Source organism: Mastigoproctus giganteus, chromosome 2 (assembly GCF_048544385.1).
Source record: "Mastigoproctus giganteus isolate SK-2022 chromosome 2, ASM4854438v1, whole genome shotgun sequence".
NCBI classification, from domain to species: domain Eukaryota; kingdom Metazoa; phylum Arthropoda; class Arachnida; order Uropygi; family Thelyphonidae; genus Mastigoproctus; species Mastigoproctus giganteus.
The window spans coordinates 137483460-137507766 of NC_143576.1; the positions used below are offsets into that span (position 1 = coordinate 137483460).

Here is a 24307-nt window from a genome sequence, read left to right on the forward strand (position 1 = left end):
GCAGTAGAGTGAATCAGTGAGTAGTCTTGAGTGCACACCCGCATTGAATAAATTCGTGAGTGAACCGCACTTGTTTTGATGGAGCCTTATTGGTGGCCAACATTAATATCAACGTCGTTGATATTAGCCACTGATTTCCTGCCACAAACATCATAAAAAGAGCTGTAGGACAACACTCATCCTTCTGCTTATATACAATGAAATCAAGGCGATAAAGTCCGCGAGTGGCTATAAAACTCCCACAAGAATTCTATGTATCAATATTATTAAAGCACTTGAAATTCTAAATGCTCCGGTTGATATCCGGTTGTGATAAGTTTATGGATTTAAATTATGAACAACGCGTTCCAGTTGTTATACCCAGCTGGAGGATCTAGACACACGTCTAATAGGGCTTGAGCCCTTGGCCTTCTCGAGTCCAGGGACCCCAATACCTAACTTGTATTTTTATCTGTGTTAGGGTATTATTGTTAATTCGTAAAATGTTTTGTATTATTTACAATACAGTACATACAGACACTCTCCACCTTCAAATTTTTAAATGATTAACAGTTATTACGACCTTGAAGCAGCTCTTCAACCAAAATCCTCTACAAATCGCGAGGTTTTCATGAAATCAAGAGCCGTTGAGAGGATGTTTTCTGTTTTAACAACGTTCTAAAACATGTTTCTAAAATGTTATGCATCGACACTGTGATTGTTATCTTTACTAACAATAACAAGTGGAATATTAGAGAGAGACGAGCTAATACTCCCATTAATTGACCGATTATATTATTCAGGAAGTGACCACATTGAATAGTTTGTCCAATGTCGATTAGTAGTTTGACTATACTCGTAATTAATTGTGACATCCGAATGTCAGCACTAACCAGAAATAGGACTTAATTTGCATGTGTTGGATTTGTTTCTGTTATTAACAACCGGTTGTTAATAAGTTTCCAATTGAAGCACTTGTTGAGTGTAACATGACTTGTGGCCTTTACTTTTCGTGTAAGCCATTCCGTGATCAGTGAGCGCTATTGATTGGCACGAAATTTCTCACTTCCGGCTTAGTCAGCTGTTCTTTTAACAGTCATTCCGTGCTCTTTTAATTAATCCGATTATCTTCCTATAAGAAGCTGAACAAACAGTGGGCGGACGAAAAGGACATGCAAATTCTTTGATCAGCTAAAGTGCGTAAATGTACCAAAAGGGTGGGTGGGCGGTAAATGCATGGGCGGAAACTTTACGTCGCCCAAAAGAAACGTTATTTACAAAAGATTCGGTGGGCAGTTTCGCATTGTATATTTTTCCTTCGGTTTGTTATATTGCAGAAAATAAAATCGTAGAAACCTTCAAGAAATGAATGAGTTCTGCATTGATCAACGGCTGCCTGCATTTCATTTACTAATCGTCCTGAGAATCTACTCTGCCATAAATCGATCCAAAACACGCATTCATTCGTCGAAGAGTTGCTTTCAGCAAGGCACATTTTTTTTATGGGAACAATCCTGCGCAGTACATTCACTGTTAACCGTACAGCACATCCTCGTAGGGTGCCCACACTACCAAACTGACAGGAGCGCAGCCTCTGTATCATTGTCAAGTAATTCACACAATATGATAACCTTTATTTAATCCTCATACCTTTTCCTTCCTAAAGAGCATGTGAACCTCGTGCGTAGCACAGTTGGTATGGTATAATCATCGACCTTCCCATACCTGGTTGGAAAAGGCCTGAGTTCGAATCCTGACAATGATGGAAGGAATTTTTATGGGTCTTTATCATAGCGTGGCCGAGTTAGTTGGTTTCGGGAGAGTGTAGTTGTTTTTTCTCCTGGAAACTCGGATTGTTCGTCCTTCAAACGGTAAATCAACCACAGAACACAGGCAAATTACAAACATATTAGATACGTCGCAATGTGCTTAGTTCCTGGTGTGCCTAAAACCCTATAACAACCACCCATGTGAAAATGCACAATATGGCCACAGCAGCTCTTGCGCCATTCATACCCAATCTCGTCAACAACAGCGGAGTGAAAATTTCAGTTTCTTTACACAATGTTTTTGGAATTGTTGTGCCGAAATTTCATCAACAAATCCATGTAAAATGAAATTGGCCATTGGTTAATTTGCAAATTTTTACAAATATTTATTTTCATACACTGTTTTATAAACATCAGTTCAGTAAGCAACCGTTTCTGACAGTTGGAAATAAATTTTTTGTTGGAATCTTCAGTTTTATTTTTAACTTCTAAAAACAGGACCCAGAAATCATGGATTGCTTAACCACTTCACCCATCTTTTGGGAGCACGCGAGACACATTATCGATGTAATAACAGCGGCTTTTAATTTATCCACGAATTTCATAAATGCTGATTGCCGGGCACTGATAAACAGCTTTATTTAGCCTTTCTAAATTGCTTTTCGTTTATTCGTTGTCATATTGATCGCGAACTACAGTAAAACATTGTGCACTTCGTTTCTGTCCATTCGTGCAAACCGTTCTTGTACTTTGTTTTGTAGTACTTCGCTCGCGTGCAAGCACGTCGAAACCCTGAAGGGAAGAGGGAGTAACACGAAAAAAACAAATTCCTTTTAACACCGTAAAACAAGTTTCTGCGTTGCTTAAAGAACGCCAATAATCAGCTGTCTCAAACGTGGTGATGACAAAATAACCATTGCAAATGACAGAAACGTCGTGATTATACTGCAGGATATCCATTATCGGAACTCGGATCAGTAGCGTATTATGATGACAAGCTTGGGCCTTGAGGCAATGTAATTTATTTATTGTTTTATGTCGGTTTCTCGTTTTTTCGTTTTCTTGTGCGTCCCTCACCCATCGAGCTCAATGCCTTTGGTGCAGATGCATCAATTGCGCAATAAGAGGATGCACCTGTGACAACAAGGAACGTCTAAATTGCCGTTTCTCCTAACCAGTAATATAACTGGTAGATAGCGTCACCTATATGCGCTTGCCATATACCGCTTCGTTTTGCGTCAATTAAAATATTTTAACATTAAAGCAATTAAAGAAAATTTACACTTCCTTTTGTCAGGGAGCAAAATGTGAAGTGGTTCCCAACCCCTACTTTTTTGAGGGCCAGTGACATAACTGTTTTTGAAATGTTATCCAGTAAGTTGTAATTTCTGCTATTGTACTGTTTATTTCTGGAATAGGAGAGTGCTTTTTTGCTGGTCAGAATTCTATTTCTGCGAAATCCGTGAGAGGAAGAAATTGTTAGAAAACGTGGGAATTTTGCGTAGAATAATAAGATTCGGTTCTTGAACAAGAACAGCTGTGTTTGTAGTGAGGCACCTCGATTAGCTGACAGCAACTGATGTCCTAGGTGAAGCATGAAATCGGTGCCCTAAGCAAACAACGGAATTGGCTTTCCCCCCCCAAACTCCAAGGGCAATGTAGGCTGAAGTTTATCGAACACCGGGAAACGTTTTGCTGAATTATTATTTATCAAATTGTGAAGTGGATCACCTTGACCTCCACGTCTCAAATAAAAAAAAAAAAGACTCTCACAAAAATATTACTTATCTCTGCAGTGAATAAAAGATTTGAAATATTAATAAATTATCAGAAAATGTTGAGAAATGAGCGAGCGCCTAATTCAGCTAAGCTTTATTATAAGTACCGCTGCATTAGGAAAACAAATCCATAATGGTGGAACTTTTCTTCCACGCAAGGTAGATTAAACCATGATCACTCAGAAAAAGGAGACAACTATCCTCATACTCATACACAAGCTCCAATTCACGTATTGGTGGTTTTCTAAGATACTAAATTTTGAAGGCGTCGAATGAATCCTATGCTTTCCATAAGCAAGCCTAGTGAAGCCCAAAGATGGCAGTAGGGCAGGGTATGTTTAAGTTGAATGCATATTTCCCATATTTTTTAATATCTGGAATATGACATTCCAAAGACGAGTTTCTGAGGAAGGAAATTTGAAAAGAAAAAACCTCAATATAAGAAAGATTATAAGCCTTTGTTTCTGAATTATTTGATCTAAATCACAGGGGAAGGCTTAAGAATCTCAGGCCGGAACGTATGACCGTTAATTGTAATTCATAGTTAGTATTAAATGGCATAATGATAGAAAAAAGCGAACTTTTTCTGCATCTGCCAGAGGAAAAAAGAAACCTCTCACATTATTCCCATCGTCCGAAAAGTACCTGTCCAATTCTTCCTTGAATTTTTGCCAAACTGTCCGCCTCGGCCACTCTCGCAAACCGTCCTTCGACAACACGTTGTCCAAAGATAAACTTCACAAATCTAACCCACTGTTCTTCCAAGAAAGTTCATAGTTGTATCCTTTTGTTCTTTGTCTCGTTCACCAGTGAGAATATTACATCCTCAATAATTTTACTAATCCCCTTATATATCTTATCTTAGTCAAATTCCATCCTAAGTTTTTTCTAGCTGCTAAATTCTGCAGACCACATCTAAGCCGTTCCTCAAAGGGATAATGCTTAGCGTTCTTCACCAATTTAGTATCTGTTCCTTACCTTCTCCAGAAGTTCTATATTTTTCTTTAGATGCGGCCTCCAGACCTGGACACTACATTACAAGTATGTTCGCACTACCGTCTTATAGAGGAATGATGATCTCCTTGTAGTCGGAATCGCCCATTATTGATTATCGTAAGGTACCATGATTTAACGACTTCCCTTAGCACTAAAGTATTACTGAATTACCAATCTACAAAACAGGTATAATATTATTTACAGTACTATTTATGTTCAGCTAAATCTACTGTTTGTAATTAAACAACTAAATATGTACCTACAACGCTGAGTTCTGGAACCAAAAATCACCACTTGCAGCACCTGTTAATTAAAGTTTAGCTTCTGATAATGTGGTAGGCAATAGCATACCACCACATCATCTGATACTACAGAGACCATAACAAAACCAACTCCAAAAACTGCTGTTAAAGGAAGACTTACAACTAGGTGGAAGGATGGGATCAGGGAACTTTTGGGCGTGACATTTTGCGATGTTGCTCGTATAGCACATGATTGATGCAGGTGGAGGAATTTGTTGACAGCCACAACAGCTCCTCAGGGAACTATGTGACTAAAAGAAGATAGCTTCTGAAATATGTGCTTGATTTAAGTAATAAAGTTAGCTATGCCATCAGCGAGATGAAAACTAAGTTGAAATCAAATTTAAATCACAAAAAAGGAAAAGAAAATCACGAAATACTCGCTAGTACAGCTGAAAAGAAGTGCGACCGATTCTAGTCGCTGTAGAGCTCCCTCTTCCAGTTGTATCTCTGTTGAGCAATTACTGTAGTTACTTCTACATCGATTTTTTTTTGTTTCATAAGATATATGTTATTGTAGAGTTTTAGGCGCATTAGTAACTTAGACCAAATTGCGCTGTATATACTATGTCTGTAAATTGGGCGTGTTCTGTGGTCAATTTGTTGAACGAAAAACCCAGTTTCTGGGAGAAAATCACTGGCCTGAGACCGACTAACCCGGCCAATTTGTGAAAAAGGCCCATAAAAATCCCACATTCATTGACGGGATTCGAATTCAGGTCTTTTTCACCCGATGTGGGGAGGATGGTGATTACACCAACTGTGCTACTCATGAGGGCCCTGCGGGGTATATTTCTGTTCATTGATGACAAAGTAGCTAGAAACACCATGGATTAAATCAGTAACATAAAGTTTATTATTATTATTTTTTTAACTTCTTAATCGATGGTCTTCACCAATAGGTAATTAATACAGGTAAAACGCGCTGCCACAAGTTCATGCTTCAGTCTCTAGTTGCAGAGGATGATTGTGCAATGATGTTGGATAGTTGCTTTTTATTTTTTCTTTTACGTTTTTATCTTTGTTATTTTCTGTGGTTAAGAACTGCTTGGCTTTGTCCTCATCAGAAATATTTTCGGTTAAGTGGATGTATTATCATGGACCCTATCACTTAATTCCAAATTGTGATTGATAAGGATAATAATAAACTCCTTGTTTGTGATAAAAACTGATTATATTCCTGCGCTTCTCTCGCAACAAACATCGAATAATCCTCTTAAAAAATAAGTAATTATAGCCTTTGATTCTCTTAGAAATAATAACGTCCATTCTAGTTAATAAATAATACTCTAATATTCAAAAACTCTTGTGAGAACAAATATTCCCAATGCATTTGTATTGCGCTGCTGCCCCAGCCAAAGAGACATTATAGTTAACAAGCTATTTGTTAACTGTAACTGCTGTTTTCAACTCGCTAGCAATACATTCATCAATATGTCATAACAGCAAGCTACTCTTTCATATATACAGTATACCAAACATGGGCTGTTTTATGGACTAGCTTGTTACTCTGAGGAAATTGCTATTCATAGCATTTGGAATGGATTCGTAATCCCCTCCTGTAATATACACACAGGTGGATACACATACAACTGACAATACTGACAGATCATGCATATTTGGCACAGTGACAGCTGGTGATCTGTTAGCTTTTACAGCAACCACAAAAGCATTTGATGACTTTGCAAATACGTTTTAACGTCAGCAGCCTACGAACTTTTTTTTGGCTTGAATGTAAAGGCTGAAAACTTTGCCACAAAACAAACTGAAATCCAAGAATGGTTATGGCCGTGTGAAGGACTTTAACATCATGGAAGCTTGGAAGTGGTCATAGCCAGATGTTGTGACAGCGCTCAAGAGTAGTAAAATGAACGAAGCATTTCTTTATTTGGGAGGGAGAGGCGGTGTGTTCTTGTTTGCATCCATACACTTAAGTCTTGATCTGGCCCTGGTCGTCTATAACCTAAATTGATTAGTGATCAGTCATTGAAATTGGTTGAAATATAACGCTGTGCACACGCATCGCTGGAGATACCCTGTTCTCTAAACAATATAAAATTAAATTGTTATATTGAATTATACTTATTTAATATGGTTAATATTACAACAAAATCAAAGCAATGTTGAAGTTCATAAACCAGGAGAAGCAATCTTGCTGAGTTGGTGAGCCAGATTCTTTCTGGCGTGGGACAGTAAGCGCTGAGCTAAATTTGTGGGGGGTGTCTCGTGCCATTGGCATGCAGGGCGACCACTTTTTTTTAAAACACATGTAGGTAATTTGTTCTGAAAATAAATTGTGACCTAGCACATCTTTCTGGCAACTTTCATTTCAGCATTCCTTATTGAGATGATTACACGAACCTATGGTGCCATTCGAAATAGTCTCGGGAGCATCTTTGTCACTGGTGCTTAGGTTGCCGACCTCTGTCTTAAACGAGCAGAATGCGTCGTGGATTAGATCTATCGAATATTCAGGTTAAAAATTCCCAACCAGAATGGTTGAACAGATTCACAAGGCTGAGAATAAAATAGCAGAAATTGCTGATACCGATACGAAAGCAAAAAACCATATAGCAACAGACTTCAAAGAAATGATAGCAGTAATACTGAATCGCAAAAGAAGAAAGGTAGAAGAAGTTATTTAAATAGTTAAAGAAAGTGTGTGCAATTAATAGACATAAAAGGAGAACCACAGATGTATTTAAGCATCACTTAATAATGACTAAGTAATTTTATCCAGAAGTAAATTAAAATCATTGCGCTAGAAGTTGTCTGAAAACGAGGCTCAGCCTCGTTTTTAGCTTTCATATTGTACAGAATACCGGTAGTGAATGAAGGCTGCATGCCACTAGGAGATTGGGGTACATACCATAGTATTGTACCCCTGTCTTGTAAATTATTCATTGAATATAACTTAATTACGATTATTGTGGTTCGTGGTTTAATTTTAATTTGCAGTACACACTTAGACAAAACATTAAACAAAATTGCCAAAGAAAAGCGCTGTACCAAGAGTTTAAGTACTCTTCTACAGCGGGTTGGTTAAGATTAGTGTCGAAGAAACAAGAGCATGAGGCGTTGCTATAAGTCATGATTTCCATAGTCGCTACCGTCCTTGGAGACTGACAGATGTTTCCCAAAAAGTGTCCACTCTTCCCCATCCCGACGGAAATATTACGAGACCGTCGAATTAATTCCGTTACACGTATCCTTTTTTTGTCGAAGACCTGTCCTTGAGTCATCTCCACGCAAAGAAATCGTTATCTGACACTGAGGCGTCACGGAAACCTCCAGCATGGAAACTTGTTTCAGAGCTTGCCCAATCTACAGGTGGGCTTGTATCCGAGCGTACTGTCCATAAATAGCTTCTCTTAATCTGTTCAAAGAAGAGCCCGTTTGAATCAATGTGGACAGCATGTCCCGGAACATAAACAAAGTTCATTTATTATGTCGACTGAGCTTAGGAGTAATGGACCATGGCGCAGATTACACACCTTATAAGGTCACGTTTCCAAGGATTATCTATATACTGTACCTCATACACTCATTTACATAACTATGTATTCCGGTCTAAATTTGCCCAGTCTCAGCGCATCAAGTCATCATTTAATAAAACATTTTTGATTTATTTACATCCTATGTTTGTTCCCTGGCTTTTTAGCATCAGTGTGTTTTTAGTACCATTAAAGATAGTCACCAGAAATGAACTTTGCACCTCGGTCCAAGGATACTTTAGTACCATTGTACTAAATATTTTTATATTTTAGTACCATTGTACACTCCTGGGGGACGACTCCGATCATCTCGAGAGAGAGAGAGAGACTTGCTGCAGATCGAAGGAAACTTCTATAGATGGTTACTTTCACTCCTTAGTCAGCCTCAAATAAAGCGTAGACCTTCTAGAAGCTGCGCCTCTGCTCCTAACTGGGTTGAGCGTTTATGTTTAACAACTTATTTAAAAAATGTAATTAAACTGACTTCTTAGTGGCATTAAAAATCGATGGTTTAATAAGAGAATAATTTCCTGAACTTTTGGATACCGAGTGTATATATGCGCCTGTGTATTCTTACATATTAAAACTAGCGTCACACCTGCGCCGTGAAGTTTAATTAAAGGAGACACTTTCTGGCGTACTTAAGGATCCATTACCGTTAAGCAGAGGTGTTTCTACGTCAACAGATAGGATTAGCTGAGTGTATCACCCACGCGATGCTGTGCCTTCAGGAAATTTATCTAATGGTGCATTAATGTGTTTTCCTAATCGCCTTCCACAATAGAACGAGGCTGGCCGAACGATGGCTTAATAACTGGCATTATCGTCAACTTCTCGCTCGTGAGTCTCCACGATGTTCGTGGCCTCTGGGTGGCGTGTCGATCATAAGGGGATTACATCATTACGGTTAAGAAGAAGATGGGCAAAGGCGGGATGAAAAGGATTCTGATTTAGAAACGTCGCCAGTAATTTCTTTAAACAAAACAACGAAGTAAAAACAGCTGAAATCATAAAAAGAATTCATAAGGAAGTTTCGAACCGATATTTTAGTACCACTACCTTTATCCACGACTTGTGTGCGCCCGGGCGCTATCATTGTAAAGAAGACAAACATAAAACGTGTAAATGACGGATGAGAAGCCTAAGAAACACGCCGGGGAACCCATAAACGACATTTATTCTAGCTGCGGGGGCAAGAAATAATCCCTCGCCACCCTGTTTGCAGCGTACCCACCGACTGGCATGCATCAACGCAAAGCATCTTTATACATCTCGTGAAGGTTTTTGCGCCGTTCGCCATTCCGTCTTCCTAGCAACGCCAGACGGGCAAAGGAAGCCCAGGTGGGAGCGTCACTGCGAGATGCATTCATTAGTAACGTTGTAGGGACATCTGTTTTATCTACAGATCCTCCGGGGTTCAAGTGTCATTCCTGGGGCCCGCAGCCATATATAACCACACGTCGTAAACAGACGTAAGGAAACGTGATGTTGCGGTCGATGAAACTGCATGTTAGTGTGTTGCCGGGGAATAATAACGGCCCTGAAGTAGCGTGCAGTTGCCAGATATAGAAAACGTCGTATTATGGCGCTACGGCTTGATAAGACACGCATTTGGAACGATCTCTCTCTCTCTCTCTCTCTCTCTCTCTGAATATCACTCTATCGCACACACACATGCACGTGCGGACTTTCAGAGGAGATAAAATTTATCCATTTCGATCCTCAAACACGAGGCGAAACATCCCTCCACAACCACAGTTGTATTCCTTTACTAGAAATACTTTCCAGTAGAAAAAAAGAAAGAAAGAGAGAGAGAGAGAGAGAGAGAGAGATAGAAAAAAAGAGTGTCTTGTTAAAAGAAATACCTGAAATGCTACGTTTCAAAGGCGTTTACAGTTTCTTTTTGTGAGATTGGCTGTTATTACTCTGAAAGTTTTTATAAATGGTTGAAAACGATGTTTAATATCTTTTTTTCTTTAAATTTTCAACTCGGTTAATAAATATCGTAATTTAAAGGAGATAAGTGGCCATCCTAGCCGAGTGGTCAGCACGAGTGAGGTTAAGTACACGTGCTTTGAGTGACCAGAGTTCAAGTCTGTGGCTGCTAAATACGGTGCTGTTTCTTGTATTCTCTGTCTTGTGAACTCCTCTGACCGTGTAGGAGTATAAACATAATTTATTTTCTGTTTATACTCCGGGGAGTGGTCAGAACCCGTTCAAAAGGAAGATTCCTGGTGAAATTTTTGTTATTGGTCGTGGGGTAGGTTTTTAAATAATAGTGAATAAACAGAACTTAATTTATTTATTTATTTCCGCTTTAATACATGAATAATTTTTTGTTTCGACCAGGTTTCAGAATATATTTCTTTTTTTCTAAAAATATACAAATAGAAATAACATCTAAAAGAACTTCGATTAAATATACAATAAAATACAGGTTAATTATAAAGTCCTTGTGCATTTTTAAATTTTCATAGCTTCCGTTCTATATATGATAAAAGCAATCTTTAAAAAAACGTTAGAAATGTAATTTAGTGAAGTTTAATATGTGCTAAGAGTGATTCTTTTATTTTATTGTAGTTTAGTAAAAATTTATTTATTTTATTTTTATTTTTTTGCAGAATTAGGGACCAAATGGCTTCAATAGAATAGAAAGTAAATTGTGTGTTGTGGTTGGCCGAGTTAAAGTCTGTAATTGCAGTACAAAACAGATTTAGAACCCATTACAATAAAGATGCTCCACACAGGAGTTCTATAACTAATTGATGAAGAAGTTTAAAGAAACGGGTTCCGTCAATGATAAACCAGATCTGGAAGGCCAGGGCCGGGTTGTTAATAGTGAGAGCTGTTTGGAAATGCTGCAGAATTATTTTATTCTTGAACACGCTTAGGACTTTAGGTGATACAGTGTTTCAACAAGATGGTGCACATTGCCACTTTGCTCTCAGTGTTAAGCAGTTTCTGAATGAAAATTTTCCTAAAAGATGGATTGGAAGAGGTTGGCCGATCTCTCTTGGCCACCACGTTCATCAGATTTGAGCCCATTGGATTTTTTTCTATGGGGACATGTTAAGACTATTTATTCAACAAAACCTTGCTTTTTAGACGATCTTCGGACTAGGAGAACTTATGTGATTCAGGGTATTACTGAAAATCAACTGCAAAACGTATTTGTAGAACTTCAGAATCGTATCTCAGTTTGTATACGAAATGACGGCGGACATGTTGAGAATTAACAATCTCAAGAATAAATGTATGTAAAACTGTAATACTGTATATTGTAATAAACGAACTGTTATAAATGGACTAGACCACCAAAGAAATTTAAATATTCCTGAGAAATTAAAAGTAGATAACAGTAAATGACATAAAACGGTATCAGAAAACATGGATCATCCACATAGAAAGAATAAACCCAAACTGGATCCCAAAATTAGCCTTTAACTACAAACCTACAGGCAAGAGAGATGTGGGTCGGCCAAGACAACGATGGCGAGATCAAGACCACTTCCAAGAGTTACAACGGAACAGGTCTTAGAAAACCTAAGCAGGGTCAAGTTCATGATGATGATGAAAACTGTAATAAATTCTTTCCCTTACGCATTTTACAGATTGAACGAAGTTATGAAAATTTAAAACTGCACAAGGACTTAATGATCGCCCGGTATAATGAAATGAAATTTAAAAACACAGGGGATTTCGGCATCTGTAGGTTGCCCATCTCAATTGTAACATTCTCGTGGAGGCCTTATACGAATAGATCCCATCTCCCCAATCCTCCTTTTAGCAGAGGTTACGTTAACACAATCCAGAATTACTTATTTCCTTTTTAACTTATTTCATTAAGTGAAACTTAATATCTTTATTGTAAGTTAAGGTGCACAGTATAACGCAGGTACCACGACTTTACACAACCCTTCACGGCACCATGCCAGGTGTTAAAAATTTTGCTATCGCCCAACGTGGGGCTCGAACCCACGACCCCGAGATTAAGAGTCTCGTGCTCTACCGACTGAGCTAGCCGGGCGCTTGGTTATAAGGTAGATCTGCGGAACTTACATGGTATCACTGTATAGAGTCAACCAAGGGCCGACCGTCCTCAGAGTGAAAGGGATGAACTCCACCCGGGCGTTTTTGGTTCAAGGGTCACCTGAAACTTTCATACACATATGAAGAAAAATTTAAGGGAGGTGCCAAATTTCAATTGGCACCCGTGCGCCACATAGCCTAGGAACGCCCCTGGGGTCAGTAATTTACCTGTTGAAGAAAAATATCATTTACCTCCCGCTCCTTGTAGCTCCAGGTAGAAAATCGTGTCCGGTCGAAGCTGTAGATGTTCTTGCTCACCCCGTTTCAGGGAAAAGGATTAAATGAGGGTTATCGGGCGAAACTACATGTGCCTGATAGTGGTAACATACAGATGCCGGAAGCTCCTGTGTTTTTAGGTTTTATTTCATCATTACTGTGTTAAATATTTTAGTGTACATTTTTATCGAAGTTATTTGGAATTTATTTTTATTTGTATATTTTTAACAACAAACAAAAATATTCTGAAATCTGGTCGGAGCAATCAAGAAGGTTCGTGAATCCAGTTCCCGACCTCCGAGGGTTTTTCAGTCAATTCTGTTTATCATTCATTTTCATCGACATCACTGCCAACTGGCTAGAAGTGTGTATTGAAACTGCACGATATACGTACATAAATTAACACTTTCTTTTTCTATTTATTAACATACGTTATGTAATCCGCGCCGGAGTATAAACAAAACACTTTTTAGTTTGACAGTTGAGTAGTAATTATTTTACATCGTGTAGTGTCTGTTAGGAGGCTCTGGAGAAACAGAAACCACGGAGGAGCTGAGGTCCCTTAATAGGCTGATTGCAGGGACACTCGAACTCCTTCCTCCTTTTCTTGAAAACATCAATTTGTAAAGTCCAGCTAATGCGTACATTAAAATTCTTTCAATGTTCCACGCCTCGTGGTCTGCCTTGACACTAAATCAAACAACCATCTTCTCCAGGATTGCATTCTGAAACCATATTTAAAAAGCATTCTTCCTCTCAATGCGTCCTTTTAAAACCCCACTAAGAGAGGAATTGCTTTAGTGGCCAAATTGTTGTTGTATTGATCGTTCCTAAGTGCGCAATTGGAGACATCTCTTGGAATTAGAGTAGTTAATTACGGCATCTTCATTAGTTGTTTCCGTTGGAGCTGTCTCGTTCATCCCGAAGCTATATTCGCCTCGCAGTTGCCTTCTGCGAAAATACGTCAATAATGGCGTGCCAACCGAAGCGCACCCTCTCTACCCTACAGGTGCGTATGACTCAGCAGCGCCATTAAGGCAGGTGCCGCTCACTCCCATTCGCTTCATATTCCGCGTGCGTGCATCAATGTCCACGAAGAGAAAATGCCCCATCAGATACATCTTCATCTTTGTTTGTCGATTAGAATCGCTTTAGTTAACGGTTAGTTTTTGTTAATGCACTGGCGATTTTCTCTCTCATGTATGTTCATGCCTTTCTCAGTATTTTTTGCTTTCCAGTTAAGAATTGAACTTTAAGAGTTCATAGTATATTTATACGTATAATAATTTTCACACAAAACATATGGAGAGCAGAAATTTTCCACTTTATTGGGAGGTTATTCCTGGTTTTGTAATCGTCTTGTTATACGTGTTTCTACATCACATACAAGACCTGGTTTCATATTCCAGTGACAGTACAATACGTCACCATCTGCTACCACAATCTCGGTAATCCCATGTTACAAACACCTGACCAAACCAGTCTTTTTTTCTTTTTTTCTCCTCTGGTATCTGTCGTCAGGTTTACACCTACGTAGTATAAAACGTCATCACTTATTATATTTGTTTGATTAATGGAACTTTAACAAGTGTGCTCCTCATTACTTGGGCTGAATGTACTCTATCCTGTTTGTGGCCATGTACCGAATTTCAAAACGGGGAACTGCTGAGCTCAAGCGTGATTGTGCACCTTTGAAGAGTCTGCACATCAAAGCATCGAGCCAGATGCTTTGATGTGCAGACTCTTCAAATTAATTTGCCTTCCGAATTAATTTCCACCCATTTTTTCCTAATATATAAGTTGAGTAAGACTGTGCTAATGATGGAAACTATAATTCTTGTATTCTCTCTGTTCTGTGAACTCTTCTGATCGTGTGGTCGTCCCAGATTATAAAGAGAAATTTTATTTTAATTTAAATAATTATCATTATATTAAAGATAATGATCTGCAGTTAACAGATAGGCAGGGTCGTGTCAAGTCGTTTCGGTATACAGTGATTCTTCTTTTGCTTGAATGCTATCTGTCTTTCTCATCTGATTTGTGACGTTAGCAGAACCAACTCGAGCTCTCGTGTGTAAACCCAGCGCATTTTAAAGGATAAACTGAATGTGTCACGGATCGGGGAGAAATTTGTGCCCAGGTGGGCTGAACAATATCGCCCTGGTCCTCTACACTCTTCAGATCTAGTTCTCTCCAACGTCGAAATTTAACTGAAAGGCAGGAGATTTGACGATATTCGAGATTCAAACACTGCAAGGAATAAAGAAACAGAGGTTCGAGAAGTGCTTTTATCAACAGCAGATTTTCATCGGACAAGGCGAGTTACCTCGCATGAATGTAAAATCCACGCAAAAGAAATTATTGTTAACCCCTGTTTCTTTATGTCTTGCAATGTCTTTTTGTTGAATGTCCAATATATCGTGAAATCTCCTCCCTTTCAGTTAAATTTTGGCGTCAGATAGCAATAGATCGATCTGAAGCGTGGAGAAAATAGGGGACCAGGGCGATATTGTTCAGCGCACCTGGTACAAAGTTCGCAGTGTTCAGTTTATCTGGCAGAATGCGCTGGGTTTTCATCCTAGAGCCCGAGTTGGTACTGCTAAGTCACAAATGAGATGGGAAAGGCAAATAGCATTCAAGCAAAAGATGTGTTAATGTATAGGGTTAACGTGGAAACTACTGCATCCAGACACCAACTTTAGGGGGCGGCAAAATATATGCAGTATTATTATTGAGATATTGAGCAAAAAATAAATAATTACATAGGAATTACTAAAACTATAAACCACATTTTCAAATCTAATCTGGTGCATAAGAAAACAAGGGCACGGATAGATAACACCCTCGCCAGACCTATCCTAAAACGGCTCTGAGGCATGGACAATGAGCAAAGGGGATAGGAGGAGGTTGACTGGTGCAGAAATGAGTTTCATGAGCAGAACCGCAGGCAATACCAGACTTTACAGGAAAAGAAATCAAGACATCCTGTCAGAACTGCAGACAACCTCAGTACTGAATTATATCGACTCATACAGAAACAGATGGATCCATCTAGCATGTAGAGAGAATGGAGGACGGACGCTATCTGAAAGAGATACTAAACTGCAAACTCCAGGGAAGGAGAGACAAAGGTAGCCCCTGCAAAGATCTCCATCCAGACCGTAACAAGCCTCTATGCGTAATACTGGACAGGAAGAAGAAGATTATTGGGACACTTTCGTGTAGTGGAGAATATTTTGTTTTTTGCCTCCAATCCAGTGGCGTTTCATCCCATAGTGCAAGTGGGTCTGCGCGGGTTGCACAATGGTTATAATTGGGTCGTCCCCACATTTAGGGAGGAAAAGGGCCCAGGTTTGAATCCCGTCAATGACACGAGGAAGTTTTATGGGGGTTTTTTCCCCTCCGTGGCTGAGTTAATCGGTCTCGCATGGATAGCAAGGCCCCTCAAAACAGGCAATTTATGGACCTAATACACACGGACTTATAAGCTCGGTCTTGGGTGGCCTTTTTTTTTCAATTGCAGATGTTGCAGCAATTCCAGAATCCTGAATTTATTGCGAAGCCCAAAAGGGGGAAGAGATTGACTTTGTGGGCAAATAAAGGAACTGTGCATTAGATCTCAAATCCGAGATGATACACTACTGCTCCAAACGCTGAAAATACTTGACATGGCTCTACGTATCTGTAGACTGCAGATCACAAAATTGTCTTTAATGCAATGAATCCAACCTTCCACTCTTAAAGAGTTTCCACATCGTGTTTATAGTTTCCATCACTGCTACCACAGTCTTACACAGCTCCTCTATTAGGAAGAAAGGGGTGGAAATTAATTCAGAAGATTTGAGCTACGGGTGAAAAAACAGATGATTATCAGAATGACACGCAGCCAACAACACATTCATAAAATGAATAACTTTATTCCATTTTGTTTAGTAAACAACGTAAGATGAAATGATTACTGATCCTCAGGAAAGCCAGTGTTACCTAAATCGCTGATCTAGTAATTTAAAATTACTTTTAGTGATTTTACTGGTTTAAGTTTACAGTATGGAAGCAGGGGTGGATACTGAAACTTCTCAGAAAATTATTATTGTCTTCTTGCAATCATAAGTCTTCGAAAGAGTGCGAACCCTTTGTTCGATGGAAGACATTTATTCGCTTGTCCCTCCGCTTACGTTGCCCACAGGTGCAGTCTGTCTAATGTTCCGAAACCAAGCCGGGACGCCACTTCTCGCAGTAAATAAACTTTGAAAGAAATAAAAAAGAAGTTAGACTCCCTCACCTCCAAAGGACAAAAAAAAAAACGAAGTCCTTGCTCTGCCGAACTCAACGATGCTTATCGCACTTATCTCTCCCTCTCAAACTGTCACGTGCACTATAAGGTCAAATTTCGAAGCGATTTTTCTTCTTTTTATTGTTAAGAATTTTCTTTTGTGTCTTCTTTTCTGTGTTCATCCCCTCCAGCTGGCATGTTTTTCTTGTAATTCTTTACATTGTTTTGTCTTATTTTTTTTATCCAGTGTTCTTTTCGTGAAGTTTTTCCAATAGATCGTGCTAATTAAAAATATGAGGCAGTTAAGGCCAAAGAACTATGTTTTTAATCTCTAAAAACTGCACGTTTCAAATGTCAATCGGGTGTTCATCTGAACAGAACAATCTTTTTTGTTGTTGTTCTTTTTTTTTCCAAAAAAGAAACTTGCTGTACAAAAAAGTTTCTATTGACAAAAACAGTTTCTCTTCATACGATAGAAAGTACGCTCGTTATTAAGATATTTAACTGAACTCAAGTAAACTTAGGGGGAAAAACCTCTCGCTACAATAACTATAAAATGTTATTGATCTCATACCATGAGGGTTTTTGCTCAAGTTTATTTCACTTACTACATCGTCTCGCATAGGTCCTGTGAAGATCTCAATTGGGTTGTTGAGGACTTTTTCTTTAGCTGAACTGTTTTCTTTAGCCAGTCCAGCTTGCAGTTTTGTGAGATTCTTTTATGCTAATGTATTTGTTGAAGATTTGTTGGGATTAATACTCTACGTGGACGGGCAACAGGAGAAATAATTTGTAATTAATTTTTAAAATTATTAACTCCCAAAGGAATTAGAACTGAAATATGCTTTCATTGCAACAGATGAGGCTCCAGCCACGATGGGTGAAAGCAGTGGGCTTGTTGGCAGGCTTAAAGAATCAAAACACTATCTTATTTCCTATCACTCTATTATACATACCGCAACGCTGTCTTCAAAACTGAGTGGGGGGGGCTTTCACTTTCTCCTGACTGAAGTGACCAAATTAGTTAATTTTCCGCGATCAAAATCAGCATTATCACACAGACAGCTACAACAGTTTTTAAAAGGTGTTGATGCTGAGTTTCCTCAAGTTTTCCTACAACAACGTGAGATGGTTAAGCAAGGGAAGAATCCTGAAAAGGATATCCGAGTTAGGAAGTGAACTTTTCAGTTTTTTTTGCAGCAGATTGAAGACGGTGATAAAACTAAATATTTTGCTGACATTTTGAGGGACGCCCACCATCTTTCCGAGCATTTTTGGTTGATATTTTTTCTTACATTAATTACATAAACATTTGTGTCCAAGGAAAAAAATAAAAACATCAGCGAACTCCGAGTCCATGTTAAGTTTAAAAAAAAAAAAAACCCTTGAACTTTCCATTCAAGATGTAAGAAGTAATGAATTTATTTTATTCTGAACTCTTAAAAATGTTCAAGTGAAGCAACAAGTACGTATGAAACTGATATAATATTAGAATTCTTAAATAAATTGAAAAGTGAGTTTGATCATAGATTCAAATATCTGGAAGGTAAACAGAGTGTGCTACGATTTGTTTCCAACCCTTTATCAGCAGAAATCACATCTAAATGGATGCAGGAAATAAAAGAATCGTTTGAAATAGATGAGGCTCGGCTTAAATTGGAAATATGTGAATTTACAACAAAATCAAGGGTTACTGAATTACTCACACTAAACAAAATTTTGGATAGAGCTGCACACCAACAACGAATATCCCGAAATCACAACAGCGGATATGAAAATTCTTACAATGTTTGGATCAACGTAGCTTTCTGAAAGTGCTTTCAGCTCCTTAACATTCATCAAGTCAAGATACAGGACCTCACTTACTGATGAAAATACGGAACACCTCCTGCGAATCTCACACAGGAGGTGTTCTTGTAGGTATCCTTGTAGCTAGACTCAAGCTACGAGTCTAACGACAAGGATATGATGAGGGACCGGAAGTATCACTTTTCCCACTGACGACGATTGGCCCACCAGAGATTCAACAGTCAAGATTAGTGGCCTTTGACTTAATTTAATTGAGAAGCCTGGCCCTATACCAAAAGTTTGAACTGGCCAGGGGCACTGGGCATCGTTGGGTTCAAAAATCAAATGCCGGTCTCAAATTAATAATTTTAAACAAATTTAATGACAAACTTAATGTCAATTTATATACAGCATCAAAGAGAATCATAAATAATTATTATTATTTATTATTATTATATATTTTTTTTTTTTTTTTGGATGCAACTCCTTATGAAGCTGCATCTCTTGTAATCGAATTCTTTCTCTTATATAATTAATTTAAATTTCATTAAATTATTTTTCATTAACATTTAATTTAATTGTTAAAGAAATGTGTTTATATAAAAGAGTGAAGAAAATATCAGAATACCATTATCGTTATCAAACCGATTCGCCCTTGGTTCCAATCTTCACATCATCTCAATTGATGTCATTTATGAAAATCAGAAACAACAGTAATCAATCATTGGGTGACCCCTACTTCTAACGTTAGCCCATTCTGAAGAGTAACCATTAATCACAACACTTTGCCTCCCGCCTTGCAGCCACGCAAGGATCCATCTTAGAATTTTACCCGTGGTCCCAACATGTTCCAGTTTATACAGTAACCTCTCTTTAGGGACTGAATCGAATGCCATGTCGAAATTATTCCCTACAACCAGCTCATGAATGACTCTGTAAAAATAGTTGATTTAGTAAACACGAATGTCAGCGCACTCAAGTACAATTTAAAGTTATTCTGATATAATGATGTGCTCTTATAAAATAAAAGCTACGAGGGGGATTAAAAAAGATTTCTATTCACCCAGAAGTATTTGTGACAGAAAGATAATTTTTTTTATTTGACACCTTAATCTCTATAACAACCACCCAAATTGATTTCGATTTGACAATTATTTTTTTTTATTTTCAGTGCTGAATGAAGTGAAGTGTCACAGTGTTTCGGGTGAGGTGCCACCAATGGTTTCCCACAACTACGCCATTGAAGTGTCACAATAGATAAAGCAGAATACAGATCAATGATTCGGTTACTCTTTCTGCAAGGGGAAAACGCCCAAAACAATCCACAAAGAAACGGTCGCTGTTTATGGAGAAGACTGCCCAGGTTACAGTGTTGTTGCACATTGTTATAAATAGTTCATATGTGCAAGAACCTCAGTACATGATGAAGAAATCCCAGGACGCCCAGCAGCTGCTATAACAGAAGGGTGTTGCAAAATTTGAGGCATTAATCCTGGAAGATTGCCGTGTTAGCGTCAAAGAACTAGCTGCGGAGCTCCAAAGTGGTGTACAGTCTGTGGAGAACAACATCCATCAACAGTTGCATATGAGTAGTGTCTGCTTGATGGGTTCCCAAATTTGTATTGAGAGATGGAAGAAATGTGTCCTTCTGTCTGGTTAATATGTTGGAAAGGTATAATACATTACATGGTGTTTGTTTCAACCTTCTAGCACAACTATTTCTAGGTGAATACAAATCTTTTTTGATCTCCCCTCCACCTCTTTGTTATTCCTTTAAACCTAGATGGAAAAATCGTGATACAGTTTATCTCGTTATCCTAAGAATTTATGTTTACTGTACTGATGTCATATGAAGTATAAATCGATATAAAAGATTTTTTTGTGTGTGTTTCACATCAACGTATTTTTGCGTTGAAAATATTGAGGGTTGTATGAAACAAAAAGTGAAACTTTTACTTGATTCATTATTAGACTTTAAAAGTTCTGAGGTTTCTTATGGGCGACTAACAAATAAGTAAGCGAAAAATATTCTGCTGCAGAAAAAAGAAAAACGCCATTTAAACTCTACTAGTTTTTCGCATGAAGCGCGATGAAATGCATGCAGATAATGGGTGAATATAGCCAGACAACCTGGAAGATTTGCTTTTATTGCGTCTGGATGACCAACGCCAGGGACTTGAATTGCTATAAAGAGGGGAATAAAAACACAATTCGGAGAAGAGTGTCGTAAAAGGAGATGTTGTTAAACAAATGCCGCTACTCTTTCGCTTTGCATTGAAAGAATGCACGATCAACATGTTTTAACGATTTTGTTATTAAGCCATACAGCGAGTGCTTTCACGAAATTGAACAATAAATAATGGCCACTAGATGTCTGCCCTGAGTACACAACAGAAAATGACCGAGCAACTCACTTTACTTAAATTTAACAAGCGATAAAGCATGAGCATTCAGAAATAAAGTCCATGCCACTGAAATAGTTGGTCCAGTGAATATCTGATGTACAGTGAGCAATAAAAAAAGGAAAACTATTTTAAAAAGAATCGAAGAGAAGATTTTACTGGCACTCATTCGAGTGATTATTATAAACAGACGTTTTTAGTGTCTGTTTAATTCTCTTCCTTTTCGATTTTAAGTACAGCTGTCTAAGTTTTCATTGAGAGTAATAGCTGCGTCCATTGTCACTCATTTAGAGAGGGCTGGGTTCGATTCTCGTCGAAGAGTGGAGGAATTTTTAAAGTCCTCTTCAATAGAGGTATAGTTACCCGATCTCAGAGGGTAAAAGAGTAGGATTCCTCATGAATGGCGGTGGTTTTTCAGGCCGCACCACATGCAAATAGCCGTGAACAGACATTCCAGAGGCACATTACATTCATGTGGACATGGCTTTCTCCCGGGGACCGTTAAAATTATATTTAAATTATATTTAAATATAATTGCCCTCAATGAACCATTACTGGTTTGGCCACAAAAAGTTTTAAATTTTTCAGATTGTGGTTGTCTCTGTATACTAGCTCTCTGTATACTAGGATCCTCAGCTTTACACTACGAAAAATCCAACGGCATTTGTGTAAGGCTGGAATGGGATCACCAATTGCGTTTCGTGTTATCACGCTTCATATGCAAACATGTGGATTCGTTGTTGCTTTCTGAACACTGTCCACAGATGAACATTAGCGCACCCAGGATTTTTCTTTGGCGGAAGACTGAAGTCATCAGCTCTTAGATGAACCTGTGTTGATGAATGACCGAAAACGTCCATGCCCTAACTTGTAAGGAAAATCCAAAAATGCCACAACTGGAACAAGGAAGCATAAACACAGTCATTTTCCAGTTTGATGGAATATCACCACGCTGGTCATCAGCAAGCCGCAATTACCTGGACGAAACGTTCAACGACAAGTATGCATCATGCTCGAGCGAATTTAATTTGTGGTAAGCTGAACGATCGAACATTTGACTCGAAGGCAAAGATTGCTGGAGCTTTTATGCAATTACTCCAGAGATGTTGAATGATACTTGGGAAAGTTTGGTCTTACGTTATGACTGTGTCGGGAAAGAGGGAGGACACTTTTAGCCAAGTCCTAAATCATTCGACTTTGTTAGCAAGGGGTGCCAAATATGGAATCGTTAAAGATCATGGTTTCTGTTTCGTTTTACTTGCATTGTATCCATGCCGAAACTTATTACCCTACATACCGCAGTAACAACTGATATACAGTAACAACAAACATTAAAGTATAAAAATTCAGTGAAGTTTCTGTTTATACTCCGGAATAGCCATAAGTTAAGAGAAGATTCAATAACTTCACAGTATTAGAAGACCACTTTTATAATCCTAAATACTGTATTTAACATATTTTCGCAAGAATTAAATACGGGGGAAAGTTATTTTCTTTCATTAATAAAACCAAGGAGTACCTTAAGATACAAATTCCTTTCGGAACCAACAACCTTAAGTTCACTTGCGCAACTATTTGTAAACTTTCTTAACAATGCGCATCAAGTGAACAGCTCCATACTAACTTGCATAATACATATACTACATTAAAAATCGGATAAATAAAACTGAATTTAAAAAGTGGCAGGAAATATTTTCATCGTAAAACGCTAATCAACAGAATTGTATTATCTTCTTCAGTTATATTTTTTAAATCTGCTTCCCGAAAAACTTCAAGAAAATTTGTAACCTTCCCCAGTAAATCATCAGGGCAGCTTTGACCCACAACAGTTTTGGGACTGGCTTCGATAACGAAGTACGAACCTGGGTAGTAACTGCAGTGCGGGTGGTCCATCGTAACTTCAACCCACAGTAGCTTCCTTCGTCCACCTGCTGCTGCTGTAATTTGACTGTAGTGGGGTCCAATGCCTTTTGCCCGCAGTGAAACAGTCGAGCTTATGCAGCTATGGGAACAGGATGAGTTGTGCTACTGTATATATGGTCGTCTAAGTCCCAAAGACAAAGGCCTTTATTCTCCCATGGGATAACTTTGGCAAAGTATTAATTGCCACTGTTTAGCTTCTTAATAAGTAGTCAGACTGATTAATCGATTTTCACTGTACAGAATACAATTCTCATAACCGGAAAAGCGACTTTGAGAGAAAGAGAATCTTTATTGCAACATTAAAATGAAATATAGAACTATACAGTTTATGTTGCAACTACCCTTATCATGGCTGCAAGGCAGGGATAAGTGTTTTTTTCCCCTCACCGTTTCTCGTACTACAATTTGATCTTAGTGCTCTAACAGAGAATTCTAAACGAAAAGTATCAGGGAAGAAGAGCATCCTTTTTATTTACGGGCAATATTACAGTGGTTGTCCCCTATCGCGCCTTTTTCTGTCTTTCCCCCCCCCTCTTATTACAGTACTAGCAGAGATTCACCAACCTTAAGTGGTACCGCGTGGACGACGATCTCTTATACAGTCATATGATTGACAACGTATAACTGAGATCGACTAAGATCATATTGCACCGTGTATATATATATATATATATTGTCTGTAAATTACGTGTGTTCTGTGGTCGATTTTCTATTGTCTGGATGAAAAACCCGAGTTTCCGGGGTAAGAACCCCACTACACTTGCCTGAAACCGATTAACTCAGCCACGTTGTGAAAAACGTCTCATAAAAAATTCCTCACGTCACCAACGGGATTCGAACTCTGGTCTTTTCCACCCAGTGTGCGGAGGACGGCAATTCTACCAACTGTGCTACCAAGAAGGGTTATGGCTAGAAGGATGTGTGCACGCTTAGGTGCAGGAGCGTTCCTAGGGTATGTGGAGCCGGGTGTCAATTGAAATTTGGAGTCCCCTTTAAAATTTTCTTCATATGTGTATGTAAGTTTCAGGTTTTCAGGCGCCCCTTGAACGTTGGCGCCTGGTGCAGTGCACTCCTTTTCTCGGGACGACCCGCCCCGCCCCTGCTTAGGTATGGGGGCTTTCGTGAGTATCCGGTAGACAATTACTAGATACTAGACTTGCAACCTCTAGTTCTTGTCGTTGCAGAGCTTTTCTGGATCAATCTTAAGTCGATTAAAAAGTTCTATGGTGTTGGCTGGAAAAAGAACGACTTAGATTATCCAGTTTTTTTTAAGCTCTGCAGAAAGGTGGTCTTCTATG

General features: G+C 38.6%; 1 non-coding gene across 1 annotated transcript; it reads right to left on the reverse strand.

Annotated features, from left to right (window-relative positions):
• Positions 1–12272: 12272 nt before the first annotated feature.
• TRNAK-CUU (transfer RNA lysine (anticodon CUU)) lies at positions 12273–12345 on the reverse strand. Its single transcript has one exon. It is a non-coding gene; the product is annotated as a tRNA-Lys (tRNA).
• Positions 12346–24307: the final 11962 nt, after the last annotated feature.